This window comes from Lissotriton vulgaris, unplaced genomic scaffold (assembly GCF_964263255.1).
Source record: "Lissotriton vulgaris unplaced genomic scaffold, aLisVul1.2 SCAFFOLD_371, whole genome shotgun sequence".
NCBI classification, from domain to species: Eukaryota; Metazoa; Chordata; class Amphibia; order Caudata; family Salamandridae; genus Lissotriton; species Lissotriton vulgaris.
In genome coordinates, this window is record NW_028253580.1 from 1476999 (window position 1) to 1491174 (window position 14176).

A 14176-nucleotide genomic window follows, 5' to 3' on the forward strand; every position below is an offset into this window, starting at 1 on the left:
AAATACAACTTCATTAACTTCTTTTACCTTCCTTTTTATTCCTTTCTCTACAGTTTTTTTAAAGTGTCCTCTTTTCCTGCATAAACTGCATACTACCCTATTTGCTGGACAAAAAATATCATTAGCTTTATGTCCAAATTAGCCACAGCATAAGCAGGTCACCTGAAACCCTGTCATCCCTCTGAACTCTTCCTCTCCATTCTTATTGTTAACAGGAGCAGGTTTCTGCTTCACTTGACATACTACTTCTACTTCGTCTACGCATGCCGTTCCTAATTCGTTCACACACTTTACCAAATGTTCCACACGTTTGGCAATGTCCATGACCGCCTTAAGAGGTGCCTCATCTTTTAACCACAACGCCGCCCTTATTTTATCACTGGAACATTTCAATATGAACTGGTCATGAATCCTTAATTCTATCAATGCACCAAATTAGCAACTAGCTGTCAATTCTCTCAAACCAGTCACAAATTCTTCCACCGTCTCTTCTTTCCCTTGCTCTCTCAACCCAAAATAGTATTGTTCCATAATAGTGCTCACTTTTGGTAAAACATTAAGGTCGAGTTGCATAATACACCCTTCATACTCTTTCAATCTTCTTTGGACAGAAGCACGTATTTGTGGCAGGGTTTTTAAAATCTCCGGTCCCTCACCACCCAAACAGTGAAGCAGCAGTAGCTACTTACATTCTGCACTCAGATCTGTGCCGCAAACCCTGGCATAACTTTCAAAAATCTTTTTCTAATTCTGCCACTTTACTAGTGGTTCTCCTGGACTTGACAAAAAAATGGGGGTGATCTAACATTCTGCATTGTCGACCAAAATTTCAAATGTCGACTAAACCAACAAAAATAACTTCGCAGAAGTACTTACTCCAAAACCCAACTGCGTTCAATAATAATATGCACCAATGCAAATAGATAGCATAGATAGTTAGATAAGATAGCAACAATGTAATAACATTTGATAGACCATTTCACTTTTGGACAAATCGGTCATAACACCTCCACAGATAACTGGTGTGCTCGTCACCGATCCAGACAAGCTTACAGATGTGCCGGTCACCACTCCCACGTTAATTCAAAAGATATGGAAATCCATATCTCATAAACCAAACTGGTGTGCCTCTCTCCGATCCTCACAAGAATCTATGTGTGCCTGTCACCACTCCCACTTCATCAAAACTAGTGATTCTGCAGCCTAGTATCTGCCCAAAATTCCTTATAAAAGACCTTGACACACATAAGCCAGATTCATCTCCTCCACAAAACAAAATGTCTGACAACATGATCACGCAAGCACTAGGTCCTGTTTTGAAGGCTGGTTGCGCTTGCTTCGCTGTTCTGCTACGTCGTATGGAGGCAAACACTCCGGTCGAATTCTCCAGCTGATCTGGCTTATCTTCACACTGTGCAGTGATGCGCTTGTCACGTCAGACAGTGTGGTGAAGCACACAGCCCCAAATGGGTTTCACCAGTCACATGCTCCTCCGACTGCTTTCCGCTGCAGAAGTAATTCTCTCCATGACCTGCAGACTTCCAGGAAACTAGTGCGACGCCTGTGAAGTGAAGCCCAGGTGTCTTGTGCGTCCAGCTCCAACACACCGCCTTTCCAGCAGCCGCTCCCCCACACAGCGCAGTGCCGCACTACACACCACAGAACCACAATATCCTGCAATCGTCGCCAATGTAAGGAGGAGCAAAGGTTGCACAAAAGGTAATCTTTGAGTAAGCCAGGAGGCTGTTTATTCACACCCATCCATCGGCTGGCACAACCAACCGTCACCTGCTTGAATCCTCACAAATCCCTCACTCAGTGTTCCAATGTGGAACTATGTTACATCACACCTGGTTTATGTTCAGAACCTGAGCACTACTTGCTGTAGGTGGCAAAGTTCAGTGCACAGTGAGGGTTGCCTGCAGGCCTGGCCTCCAGTTAGGCTATGTGCCCAATTCACACCTGGCAGGCAAATTCATGATCCTTGTGTTTGCTTCAGGCAATTCATGCTGCCATATGGAGTGGGAATTGGCCGCATGATCTGGCTACAGTCCTACACCTAACTCAATGTGTATTTGTCGGTTTTGTTTCCTAAATTCCTTTCTTTGGTGCAGCAATTTCACTTGCAATGTCACTAATGATGTAATGTGTGACGCCATATGCATTTCCAGATGATGGCATGAGGTATGGTTCAAGAATGAATGTCACAGGTGATGCCATAAATGATTTTTTTAACATTGTCCTTAAGAGGGCATCAGTGTTGTCATATCTGATGTCATATGCAGTGCAAAGCGAGGCATGAGTTATAATTTGTGCCACAAACTGGTGAATTTCAGAGGTTTTGAGTCGGAACCATAACTCTGTTTTTACCTCCATTTTTTTCCCAGGGAATTTCATTATGTTTTTTAATTATAAATGTAATTTCCAACCCTTGCTTTCGACCATGCAGTGTGGATTGGGTACAGTGTTGGTTGCCCACAGTGTCTGTCTTACATCCAGGCCCTGTGGCCAACCTGTGAACAGGCAAACCCTGCTCAGCATGGTTGTTGGCTCTGAAGAGTGATGGTTGGGTAAAGGGCCCGCCTACAGGAAAGCCATTACAGTAAAGCCTTCTCCAAGAGGCCAAGAGGAGCAAGTGTTAGTTGCAAGGCCTGGTATGCAGCCATGTTCTGCTACAACTTGCTACAGGCACACAACCCCCACTGCACCATATTAAAACATGGCATGAAGCCCTACTTTCACCTAAAAGATCTTTTAATTGCCAATCAATGATAGGAAGCAGATGTTTCTTTTATGCGTTCCTTTTTTCTGTACTTTTATTTGAGTTGAGCTCAAGCTGCAGATCTTATGTTGGTTAAACATATCATTTCTTTTCTATTTTTTTCCCTATCCTTGTAATTTTATGTCCTTTTATGCTTTCCACTGCCTTGTCATGTAATTTAATAATCTCAAAGTACCAGTTTTCCACTTTTTTTCTTTAACGCAGGCCTCACAATTCAATGTTGTTACGAGCTTTGGGTATGTATGCACAACTGCAAATTCCTCTGTACAGGCTATACTGCCTTACAGAGGCAGCCTTAACCCGTTAACCGCAGCGCAAATTCTGCCGCGGGACTTTTAATGAGTGGGCAAGGCTACGTCGGCCAACGGACGTGCACAGTACTAGCCAGGTAGTGCTAGCGTCGGCCGTTGGCCGACGCGAGCACGGAACGAATTAAAGGACAGGCCGCACTGGACAGCTGCACATCCTTGCATACTAATGAACAATAAGACCTTGCTTAGGTGGTATATTTTCTGAAAAATGTGGCACAATTTTAGTCTTGCTACTAGCATGCATTTTTTAATTTTTTTTATTTTTAGATTTGCCTATTGTAATGCCCTAGTGTCAGATTCATAAAAAAATATATATTGTGATTCACAATCACTTGCCATTTGATTTTTGTATCTTTCCTATCGTAATTCTACTGTTTCAATGTATGTACATTTTACCTTTGTTGATGGCCATCAGTACTGTCTCAAACCAAGCACCCTTCGCCTTTCTTTACAGATATCAGTTCTGTTTCACTTGATTTATTTATTTCATTTATAAAGTTTTATATAGCGCGAACATGATCCCCAGGGATATCAGAGAGCTTCACAATTAAGGTTGGTCAAGGTTAGGCAGGCGTACAACAGGAAACAATTACAAAGGGTGCAAACACATCATCACAGTAAGTACAGTGAATGAGGGAGTAAGACCAGTAACTTAAAGCAAAAGATCGGAACCCCATTAAGGTAAGTACTTGCACATAAGGAATAGTTTTACTTCAATTTTGAAGACAACCGTGGAGGTGAGACTGTGAATTTCAGCGGGGAGAGAGTTCCAGATCCGTGGAGCTGAGCCGGAGAAAGCTCTTTGATAAGTTCTCTTTTTTCGAAATATCTGTGCTTTCAGCAGGAAAGTGTCAGGGCTTCTTGACTGTACCACCTCCAGATAGTTCCAGCTTTTGGCATAGGTACTTGGGGGTTTTGAGATGGAGAGCCTTGTTAGTCAGGCAAGCGATTTTTAACTGTATTCTTGCTTCAAAATGCAGCCAATTTAGAGATTTTAGGACTGGGGAGATGTGCGCAGAACTTTTAGTCCCCGTGGTCAGTCTGGCCGCCACATTCAATAACGCTTTAAGTGGGGCTAAGGTATATTTCGGGAGACAACATAATGTAGCACTGCCATAATCTAGCCCAGGCAGAACCAGCGCTCGAACAACCTGCTTGAAGTCAGCTTGTGGGATGAAAGGTTTGAGATTCCGGAGTAGTCTCAACTGGTGATTCGCTCCCTTGCAAACCTTACTAATGTGGTTCTTCAAATTTAAGTGCTTGTCCAGGGTGATTCCGAGCGATTTGGCTGAATCAATGATGATGAGGTGGGGGGGGGGGGTGGAGTTGAAAGCAGTGAGATGGTTCAACCAGGAGTCTATCTTGGGGGTATGATTCAAAGGAAAAATGAGCAAGAATTCGGTTTTGGAGGTGTTGAGTAGGAGGTGGTTCTCCGTTAGCCAGTTTTGAGTGTTCATGAGGGTAGTGTTGAGTGAAGTGAGATTGTCAGGGGAGGAGATTTTCATGTAAAGTTGTGTGTCATTTTGCGTTCATATGGAAGAGAATGTTCATAGAGTTTAGTGCATTTGCAAGTGGTTCCAAGAATAGGTTGAATAGTATGGGGATAAGGCGGACCCTTGTGGGACACCCATGGATACAGGCGAGGGCTGGGATAGGGAGTGGTTCGCCTTTATTCTTTGGGACCTGTGGTGGAGGAAGGCCGAGAACCAATGTAGCACCAGAGAGGTCCATCCTTTGTTCCAGAACGGATAGTACATTGTCGTGATTTATAGTGTCAAATGCAGAGGAGAGGTCAAAGAGGATCAGGAGGCAGGATTCGTTGTGGTTGAGCATTTTTAGAATGCTATCAAAAACATGAATAAGAGCCGATTCAGTGCTCTGTCCGCTCCGAAAGCCAGATTGGTGATAGTCTAGGAGTTGTAAATTTTCAATGTGAGCACAAAGTTTAGATTGGACACATTTTTCAAGGAGTTTAGCCAGAGTATGATGTTGGAGATAGGGCGTAAGTTGTTATGGTCTGCACTATCAGCAGTAGGTTTTTTAAGATATGGGAAACCTGAGCTGCTTTTAGACAGTCAGGGATCATACCTTGAGACAGCGAGGCATTAATCATTGTCCAGCGGGGATGAGGACTTCTTTGATTTCTGTGGTAGCGGGTCATTGAAGTGATTGGATGGGTTGATATTCTGAAAAATTTTGTTGATGTCACTTTCGCTAAAAAAGGTGAAAGTTTCCCAAGAGGCATTGTTTTTGGTACTCAGACTAACTGGATGGGGCTGTTCAGTGGGGGATAAAAGGGGCACAAGGCAATAGGATGGTAGAGAGGCCTTTTTAGATTCCAGTTCTTTATTGATGAGTTTCGAATTCGCAGCGAAAAATGTAGCCAAAACGTCACAAGAGGGTGGTCTGTGACATGTAATGTAATGTATGTGGTCTTGTAAAGCGCACTGCTGCCATGAGGCGTCGTGGCGCTGTAGACAACTGGGGAACCCGTCCTGGCTATCCCTGTGAGATGGTCCCTTTCTGGGTATCTCCAAGGTGAAACCAGGCATCCCCGGCGAATGTGGGGGGCCATTGTAGAGATGAGGCAAGCTAATGCCCAGAGTTGCTGAGTGTGATCCCTGGTTAGAGTAGGCACCGAGGCGAGAATTTTGAGTCCGCTGACCCTGGTGCACGACCCTGCCGCGTCGGGAATTGAACCCTGGTCCCGGGCCGTTCTCTGCTTCCGGGTCTGCCGCCTCTAACCAGTGAGCCACACCACTCCACGACATGACATGGGACATACGGAGTGGGTGAGTCACAAGATTGTTGTTTAACAATTTCACAAAGTTTCCTGGGACGATTAGAGGCTTGGTTAAGTTGAGATCTGAGGTAGTAGGCCTTGGCGCTCTTGATTTGTTTGTTATAGGAGCTCCTTACTGTTCTGAGGACTTTTAGTTAGATTTCCGGGATCGTTCAGTTGCCCTTAGGTTACGACGTTCGGAGTTTGTTGTTAAACCATGGTTTCAAGATTTTTGTTGATGCATTTTTTTGTTGGATCGTGCAACTGAGTCCATGATACTTGAAATAGTAAAGTTGTAAAAGTCCGTGATTAAGTGAACCTCAGGCTTGACAACTTGTGCGGAAAGGTCAATTTTACATTGGGTTGCTAGCTCAGCTGTATTGATATGTCTAAGATACTTGATACTTCACTGTATTCCTTTTTCTTATTGGTTGATACCTAAAGTGCGACCGCACCTTGTAGAACTACCCCCCCCCTTCTTCTAATTCCTATTTCTACTCCAGTGTTTCAGTGTAGCTGGTGTCGTGTGTGCTTTACCAGACTTTGAAATATGGACAAAGGGTCACAAACTGAGGGAGATTCTGTGCAGCAGGCGTGAGAAAGATTATTTTTAAATGTGTATAGGCCTATTATAGTGGTATGCAGTCACAAGACAATTACTGTCACAGTCTGCCTTTCACTTTGTTGTTTGACTGAATCAATCATGGAGTAAATACTGGTTGAGTGAGCGGCATTATTCAAAGACATGTTCCTGGGTGGGACTCCAACTACCACAGTGACTGTGAGCATGTTTTGGTCCCTGAGTGTGCCCCTGTGTAAGTATTTAGGTGAGTGGTATGTGCTTACACATCTCAAGACGTCATTGTGACTTTGCATCAACTGGTGTGGCACAAGTTTATGATGGTGTGCATGTTCTGTCCCTGAGGGTGTGCGCCCAGGGTATTGCTAATGTGCCAAGATATGTCCCTGTGTGTGGAACTGACAATGTAATACTACTTCTGTCTCCACTGAAGTGACACTAAGTCTGTGAAAGTGTGCATTTGCTGTGCCTCAGTTTGCCCCTTAATATGTGTCCTGGGTAGTGGTGATGTGCTAACACGTCATAGGGTGTGACCGTACACACATGATAGTACCTTTGCCTCCACCTCCATGACACAGAGAGAGTGATGATGAGAATTCTCTGGTGCCAATTGTTCCCTGTGTGTGTCTAGGGTGAGTGGTGGTGTACGAAACATGCACCCGAGTGTGACTCTGACTAAGTCACAGTGTCTTTGATTGCACTGCAGTGACAAAGTTTCAGTGACAATTTCAAAAGACAGAGGAGACAGTGGAAACTTCCTGATTACAGCACCTAACCCAAATCACCCCCAAAAATGTTTAAAACGCCCTAGATAGTTTGTATGGGCGAGGTGTGTGCACACTGGTTAACACCCACTGTCACAGTGATAGTTCATCCAAGAACTCAATCTATATTATAACCAAAGAGGACTACTCATAGAAATCTTGGAAAAATTTTGTAGACGACACACATTGTGACTACTTGTCTGCATATATATACGACTTTGTGGCTTCCCAATACTTCTTACTTAGAAACCGTTTGGAAACGCTCATCCGCAAAGACATTTTCCATCGTTTACTATGACTGCATATATTCAAAAGACTTTGCCCTGAAGAAGTCCCTTGAGGACGAAACGCATCGGCTGCGAGCACCCGTGTTTTGACTGTACACCCTCTTTTTGGAATAAAGAAAATCACAACTAAGAAAAACCTACATCTGTGATTATTGATATTATATTTCTGGAATTGTGTGGTGCACCTTTGCTTTTATGTACAAAGTTTCAGTGACATTTGCATATTCTGGTCCCAGAGTGTGTTTCTGGGGAGTAGTGATGTGCTGACATATGTCCCTGTATGTAGCTCTGACTACGTCACAATGCCTTTGCACACAGAGTGACACTGAGAAAGTAAATAATGTGAATGTTCATAACTGTCAGGGGTGTGGTCAAGTGTATACCTGATCAGAGTGGGGGACTGGTAAGTGGTGAGTTTGCCAAATGTACGGTCATGAACAAAGGGCTGCACTCAGTGTACATATCAAAAGATCCAAAGCTAGTAAAGAAAAGAGGCTACTGTTATGGCTATTCTCCGGTCTGGAGTATAGAAGACCAAGCAAATGTATAAAAAAGGAACGAAGTGTGTGACCGAAAAAGGAGGAAAGAAGAAAACCTCATGCGTAATGCCAAAGACCCTACCCATAGTTATTAGTTTAGTAAGGAGGAATGGCGCGGGTATAGGCAAATTATCTGCACTACAGCTGGCCTATCCTTGCAAAAACTCATATAAACAAAGGATAAAGTGTCTTCTCCACCGGGTTGAGCAAGGTAGGCAAGTGGACAGGTTCCCAGAGGGCCAGAAGGTGGTCAAAGAGTTACAATGGGGTCAGATTGCAGGATCCATTCTGGAAAAAAAAGAAGGGTGGAACCCAACGTGGGAAGAAAGGTATGTGCGCCTGAGGTTAAATTTGTCCTAGAAGAGTAACAACACCCGAGTAAGGTCACAGAGGTGGGGTGTTCCTGCTACCTTGGAACTAAGGAGGACTGGGGAAAAGAGGCAAACTCCCTATGGGTTTACCTAAACCTAGATTTAGGATCCAGGAGAGGAAAGAGGTTAAAGAAGTTAAATACCCTAAATAGGTCCCACCTCCTCAAACTATTCTCCCTTTGCCCAAGTCTATACGCAGTCTCCACAACTGATCTGAAACAAGTGGGCTTCCTGGAGAACAGAGAAAGGATGGATGTTATGAAGATCTTGCTGTTTTTAGGGTTAGAGATACTGTTAAGACTCGGCGGTCTCTAGTTGGCAGAGGTATACAAATAGGGACTCACCTCCTCTAGTCAGGGCAAGGGGATCACACACTTAGATAACCCCTACTCACCCCCTCGGTAGCTTGGCAAAGCAGATAGGCTTATCTCAGAGGCAGTGCATTAAGCAATTACGACCACATACAGTAATAAAGTGAAGACACTACAAATGGACACGACACAGTAGTATTATAAAAATACGAATGTTTATATAAGGCTTAGCACAAGACCAAATAACGACAAAAATATACCACCATTTTAATAAATACTTTTGGAAGGAAAAATAATAGTTCAAGCTTAGTTCTTCTTAGCACAAAGTCTTTAGTATCAAAAGCAACTCTTCTTAGTTAAATCACAGTTCTTGGCAACACTGTAACCCACATGGGAGTCACACGACGTCGAGGCAAAGTTAGTCCAAAGGTTCGGTGTCGACCGCGAGGGGCGCTACGTCGAGCCCGGAGTCACACGGACCCCCAACAACACAGTACCTTTAGGAAAGTGAAGCACACGATGATCAGCGGCGTCGAGCAATCCGGCGTCGCGTCTTCGGTGTTGATCAGGCCTCAGGGGTCGTCGATGTCGATGATGATGTTGCAAGAGTGAGCAGCGCTCACGGCGTCGAGAGGGCTCGAAGTCGATGCGATCAGCGGCGGTGCAGACACAAGGTCACTTGGAGCTGGAGCCGAACTCACTACTCACTGGCGTTGCTACTGGCGTCGATCGGGCCCGGCGGCAGGCGGCGAGGAAGCGGGACACTGGAGCCGTTACTCACGATGTCGAGCTGGATTCGGCGTCGTCCGTCGGCGTCAAGATTGCTGGATTCTTTCAGAGGTGCTGGACTTTCAGGTTCCAGCATCAAGCACTATTTAGCACGGTGAAGTCCTTTAGCCCTGTGACTTCAACAGGAGGCTGGCACTCTTCCAGCCCTTGGAGATTTTCTTTAGCAAAGCTTGAGAGTACACACTCAGTTCCCCTCTCCTGGTTCCTTGGCAAAAATAAAGAAGCACTTGCAGGATTCCCCCCAGCAAACAGCACACTGGCAGAAGGGGTAGGCAAGTCCTTGGATCAGCAGGCTTCTTGTCCTTGGTTCCGGTTCCTTGTCAGAATTGATCTAAATTCTTGGTTCAGGGGTCCGTCTCTTATACCCCTTTTCGGCTTTGATCCCTTTGTCTATGCAGGGGAACTCCCCCTCATTCCGGATCTGTGGTGGGTGTACCCAGGTGGTGACACCTGGTCGATTCATGATGCAGGGCTCGGTCCTCAGACGCCCAGCAGGAAGTGGAGCCAGTATTGTCACTGGCAGGAGCAGAGCTATCCGTCGCTCGGAAGGAGGTGGAGCCAGCATTGTATTGGGCAGGGCCGGCTATCAAGAGCTACTCTTCCCCTACTCTCAATGCAAATGCACCACTCACCCCACACTGACTCATTCAGAACTCTGGAGCCACCCAGCTCCTGTCATACACATGCCAATCCAGCAGAAACCAGAAATAGTTAGACAAGAAAATAGTCACTTTCTAAAAGTGCTATTTTCAAACCCAGAGTCCAAAAACCATCCACCCAAACGGATGCGTTATCAAACCCCGAGTTCAGGGATACCAAACTCGACATTGCACCATGCTCCCCGAGCCAGCTAGGATCATACCATTAATAATCCCGGCGGCCCATTCTAACTAATGGAGAGCAGGCTACCTTACGATAGTGAAGTATGAACATGGCAGTAGTACACTATTAGGACATGCCAACCTTGTCAGGCCTGTCCTACCTTATACTTACAATGCACCCTGCCCTCAGGCCTACCATAGGGGTGACTGATATGAAGTTAAGGGAAGGTTTAGTGGACTGGCAAGTAGGCGTACTTGCACAGCCCGCGTGACAGTACAAGACTGCACGTAGGTCTCGCAATGACAGACCTGGAGACATACTTTTACTAGGCCGCTTGTGTGGGTGGCACAATACGTGCTGCAAGCCCACTAGCGGCATTTGTATTTACAAGCCCCGGCACTCTGCGTGCACTAGACTAGGGACCGACAGTAAACCAAATAAGCCAAACATGGAATTCAATCGATACAGTAATTTAACATAGGGAGCACTTGCACCGCGGCACTGATCAGCAGTGGCACAGTGTCCAGAGCGATATACCAGCAAAACATCGTAAACAGAGGAGGCAACAGAAAAAATAGAGGAGAGACTCAAGCCAATGATGTCAGGTCTAACAGATACCCTTCTTAAAGCAGAAACCGAGCTAAAACTTCAAGGGGTGAAAATGTCTAGGGAAACACCCTAGACTGCTCCCCAAAACCTGGGTTTTATGCAACATCACGGAGGACTTGAGACAAACCAAGTCAAATGGGACCAGCAGGAGGGTCACGTCAGCTATAGGCACATAGTGAAAAGTAGTGAAGGAAGACCCCAAATAGTCTTGCCCAAAGATGACGGATGCAGCTATAATGGAATTTCCTTTGATCAAAATAGGTATGACTGCCCGGCTTGGGAAGAGGTTGTGGATGAATGGACAAATCTATGTAATGTGGATTAGGTTTGGGGCTCCCTACACAGCATTACTTTTTTCTCTCCTGGAACTTCCATGGGTTAAACAATATCATGAAGCTACAGGTGTTTGGAGAAATGATTGAGTAGTATACAATTTTGCGCTTCAAGGAGTCATGGCTGAGCAGAGGACCCCGCAGATAGATGGCTTTCTGGTGGTCTATACGAAGGCAGTAGGTAGCTCTTCGGGACGACAATCAAGGGGTCTGGTAATGTTGGTATCCACCAAAACTGCCTCAAGCATATGGGAAATTCAAACAAAGAGTCATTGGCTTCTTGCTTGGGGGATTACATTGGATTCTTGTTTTGTACAAGGGTTAGTGCTGGTGCTTTGTTTCTGTTTTAAGTACAATTCCAATGTGTCTGCTTTGTCTGTGTAATGATTTGTCTCTTTGTGAATTCTTGAGTATTTTAAAGAATTCTTTATTTGCACATTTAGCGTTTTGAATTCTGTATGAATAGTACCTTTTTATTAGCTTTTTTGATAGCAGACTTATACAATCTGTTTGAAAGGTAACTAGTTCAGTATTAGCAAAAATGACATCTAGGATATGTCCAGTGGTGTGTGTCGGATTGTGGACAATCTGATACATGTCCAATGCGTCTAGGCCGGTGATTATAGTTTTTGGATGGGTCATATTGGGTTTATCAAACCAAATTTTAAGGTCACCCAGAATGCATAGGTTGGAGTGTATTGTGATCAGGTTTTAAACTGTTTCTAGAAGTGCGTCTGGGAATGTTGCCTTGCTAGGTGGAGGCCTGTAAAGGAGCAGGAAGGTACAGGAGGAAGACGGTGTAGGATTGCATCTTGTTAGAAGAGCCTCACAATTCTTTATGGAGATGTTGTCAATTTTAGTGATATGTTTTGTTTGCCTGAATACAACAGCTAGACCACCTCCTTTTTTGGCTAGACGATTTTGGGTAATTATTTGATAGCCTAGAGGAATGGCTTCATGCAGGACTGGAGCTATATCTTCTCCCAACCATGATTTGGTTATGAATAGTATATCTGGTTTTGTATCGGTGGGAAGGTAGTAGACGTGATGCTTGTTTTTAGAGCGGGATCGAGCATTTATTAGTAGACAGTTTAGTGAGTGGCCTTTGGTGATAGTGGGACTTTGTTTGGTAGAAGAGTGATCAGTATTGTGTGGGTTTGTAGAAGGTGTGTTTTTAGTGCTGGTATTAGCTGTATTAGGATAGCAATCGTGTAGCAGTTCTGTATCGTGTTCCTCATCCAGCTTGCTAAGAAGGCATTTTGATGGATCTGCATGTGTATGTCTTGGAGATGGTGTTTGAGGGAGTTGGAGTGCTGTGTTGCTTTTTGTGGTGTAACATTGTTGTGAAGTCGACATGGGGAAGCAAAGTTGTGTTGTGTGACATGTTGCTGGTTTTTTATGCTTTTGTTTAAGGCAGAAGGTGTACAAGTCAGGGGAGGTGGTGCAGCATGTGGGTCATATAGTAATGTTCTAAATTGTCCAATGGATAAGAGGCGGTTAGAAGAGAGGTGCTGTATTGCTGTATCTGTGTAAGGTGTGGTGGAAGAGTGAAAGCTTGGCATTGGAGTTTGTTCCTTTGGTGGTTTAAAAGGTGGGTATATGTTTGTATTTTGTGATGGTAAGTATTATGAGGTGTTGCGCTTTGAAGATCTTGTTGTGCTGGTGGGTGTGATATGTTTTGCTTTTGAGGAGTAGTGAAAAAGGGTGCTGATGTACGTGTTTCATGCAATGGATTTGGTTATGTAGTATTGTTTGTGAGAGAAGGTTGTCACGTAGAGGGGGTGGTGATGTGTTTATGAGTAGAGTGTATGTTGTGTGTAGGAGGGAATGAAGTAGAGGTGAGAGTGTTTATCTTAGACTGGTTTGTTGCAAGAGTTACAAAGTGTGGTGGTGTGCAGTGTGTGTGTTGTGCGTTAGTGTTATTATGGTAGAAGGGAGAGGAGGGTGTTTGTTGGACAAGGATGATTATATGTTTGTTAGTGATAAAATGCGGTCTGTTAGTTGTAATTACAGCAGGGAGAGTGTGTCTGAATGGGATGTATTTATGTATGGTGTTGATTGGCATTGTGTTAGTGAGGAGTGTATTGGTTAGTGGTATAGGATAGAGTTGTGTACTGTTTGTATGTGATGGTGGATATGTGTGGTAGTTAGGATAGTAGGGTGTGTAGATGTGGTTTGGTTGGGCTTGTGGTGCATGCCTGGCTCTAAATCTAACTAACCCTCTGACACACTCTCTTGCAATACATGACAGATCTTCAGTGATCACCAAACTGACCCTATGAAGCACACTCATCTCATAGTATACGAATCCTAGAACTTTAGTGAAAACCAAACTGTATATTTCTTTCAATAAGTGCTCTTCCTGGCTATTTTAAGGGAACACCAAACTTTGAAAGTACAAAGGGATTCTTGAAAACCATTATTATTTAGACATGGGATAAGTGGATCATCAAGGCACTAAAGGAATGATGACACAAAGCCCACAGCCATTCTGTGCTGGCAAAGGAAACTTTTCACTGTGCAGAAAATGTAAACAAGATATCTGCATTACCAAAAGTGACCGGAACACCTTCTAGTTCTTTATGACATAAGTGAGCTGATTAACTAGGTTTATTATCCTGAACAACCATGTTGTAAACAGATTAAAGGATGCAGAGTACTGCAGTTAATGCCTTTTAATCAAATTATGAAGTGTAATTTAGATACTCCACATAAACATTTACAGGACACTGCGCCACACCCTTTGAAACGTACTTTTAGTTAAAAAGTCAGTAAGCTGTACCGTACCTAAACACCTACTGGAAAAATCTATTTGCCACTTATACTCACAGGATTGAACCATGCACGGTTTACTTTCAAATCAAATCAATGAGTAAAGCAATACTAACTATTATTTA

At 44.1% G+C, this 14176-nt stretch overlaps 1 protein-coding gene across 2 annotated transcripts in view; it reads right to left on the reverse strand.

Annotated features, from left to right (window-relative positions):
• LOC147660922 (cingulin-like protein 1) overlaps positions 1-14176 on the reverse strand; it is a 192837-nt gene that overhangs the window by 131946 nt on the left and 46715 nt on the right. The window lies entirely within an intron of this gene.